The 2,202-nt window shown below is 45.0% G+C and overlaps 1 pseudogene; it reads left to right on the top strand.

Annotated features, from left to right (window-relative positions):
* The first annotated feature begins 521 nt into the window (after window positions 1-521).
* LOC150016987 (S-formylglutathione hydrolase pseudogene) lies at window positions 522-1,454 on the top strand (annotated as a pseudogene).
* Window positions 1,455-2,202: the final 748 nt, after the last annotated feature.

Here is a 2,202-nt window from a genome sequence, read left to right as displayed (position 1 = left end):
TTCTCCTAGTAAGAAATCTAAGGAAATAATTAGGTTCTCTCATACTTTATGAAAATTGAATTGGGGCTGAATGATGGAAAGAAAGTGTAAATAGAGGTCATGAGTACAAAAATTAGGGTGTGTATTAATAATTTCTTGTAAAGTGAAACTAACACCCTGTGTTCTCATGATTCTAGTCCTAGGAAATTACCCACAAAGACTTGTACATGAATGTTCATAGCAGCACTATTCATGAATTTATCCCACCAACTAGAAACAAACAACCAGTACTTAATGGATAAACAAATTCATGTATTTGTCCAGTGGAATAATCCTCAGTAAATCAGGAGACACTTCTGATACCTATAAGAATATGGATGTGTCCCACAGACTGAATGATAATGATGATGATGATGATGACGACGAAAGAAACCAGAGCAAAGGAACTTAATATATGATTTAATTTTTATGAAGTTGTAGAATAGCCCCAAATGAGTTGTGGGAATAGAATTTAAATCGGTAGTTTTCTGGCGTTGCCGCCGCCTCCGCTGCTGCAGGATCATCCACCCGTGGGTGCAGACAAAAGAGCAAGTAGCCGTTGGACAGGAAAAGAATGGCATTAAAACAGATTTCCAGCAACAAATGCTTTGGGGGACTCCAGAAAGTTTCTGAACATGACAGTGTGGAGCCGAGCTGCAAAATGAAATTTGCTATCTACTTGCCACCAAAGGCAGAGACTGGGAAATGCCCCGCGCTTTACTGACTGTCTGGTTTAACTTTCACAGAACAGAACTTTATATCCAAATCCGGCTACCACCAGGCTGCCGCCGAACACGGCCTGGTGGTCGTCACGCTGGACACCAGCCCTCGTGGTTGCAACATCCAGGGAGAGGACGAGAGCTGGGACTTCGGCACCGGGGCCGGGTTTTACGTGGACGCCACCGAAGGGCCCTGGAAAATGAACTACCGGATGAACTCTTACGTGACGGAGGAGCTTCCCCAGCTCATCAACGCCAATTTCCCAGTGGACCCCCAAAGGATGTCTGTGTTTGGCCATTCCATGGGAGGCCACGGAGCTCTGGTCTGTGCTTTAAAGAATCCCAGAAAATACAAATCTGTGTCGGCATTTGCTCCAATTTGCAATCCAGTGCTTTGTCCTTGGGACAAAAAAGCCTTTAGTGGGTATCTGGGCACAGACCAAAGTAAATGGAAGGCTTATGATGCTACCCATCTTGTGAAGTCCTACCCAGGGTCCCAGCTGGACATACTCACTGATCAAGGGAAAGATGACCAGTTTCTTTCAGATGGACAGTTACCTCCCGATAACTTCATAGCCGCCTGCACAGAAAAGAAAATCCCCGTTGTTTTTAGATTACAAGAGGGTTACGATCACAGCTACTACTTCATTGCGACCTTCATTACCGATCACATCAGACATCATGCAAAATACCTGAATGCCTGAAAGACTTCCGATGAGAGACTCTCTTCAGGATTATAAAAATTGTAATAAACTATTGCTGGGAAACAAAGATTTCAAAACATCGTATTTCATAATGCAAAAAATGCTTCGTTGTAAAATCACCTTCTGAATAAATATGTGAAACCTGAAAAATAAATAAATAAATCGGTAGTTTTCTGATGTGGAAATGGAAGAATGGAGAGAACTATCTCAAGTGACAGAAAACTTGGGTATGTTACTGGGGTGTGCTATTGATTGAACGTGTTCCTCCCAAATTGGTAAATTGAAATCCTAACCCCTTGGGTATGGTATTAGGAAGTGAGTCCTTTGGGAAGTGATTAGATCAGGAGGACAGAGCCCTCATGAATGGGATCAATGCCTTTAGAAAAGAGGCCTCAAGACTTCCGGCCAAGATGGAGGCTTAGACGGACACGCTCGGTCTCCCTCTACAACTAGAGAGGAATACAACTACTTCAAAACAAAAGATAACTAGAAATTCCAGAAAACAAAACTACACGGAAGCCCAACGTATGAAGTTATAAACCAGCGGCGCCCTTTGGGCAGGTAGGAAGAGCGAAAGGGGGCGGAGCTGTTTGCGGTCGCACCAGGGACAGCGGCAGGGAGAACAATCCCAGCAGCAGGGAGAACAATCCCAGCGGCAGTGAGAACAATCCCGGCTGCAGTCAAACCCCGGCGGCTCGCGACCCCAACGCTGGGAGAAGCAGCCACCACATCACCTTGAACAGTGAGGCCCAGGACGCGGG

This window comes from Furipterus horrens, unplaced genomic scaffold, assembly GCF_987537825.1.
Source record: "Furipterus horrens unplaced genomic scaffold, mFurHor1.1.pri manual_scaffold_3, whole genome shotgun sequence".
Lineage (NCBI taxonomy): Eukaryota > Metazoa > Chordata > Mammalia > Chiroptera > Furipteridae > Furipterus > Furipterus horrens.
The sequence above is the reverse complement of the archived record's forward strand: the minus strand, read 5'-3'. Positions and strand labels throughout refer to the sequence as shown.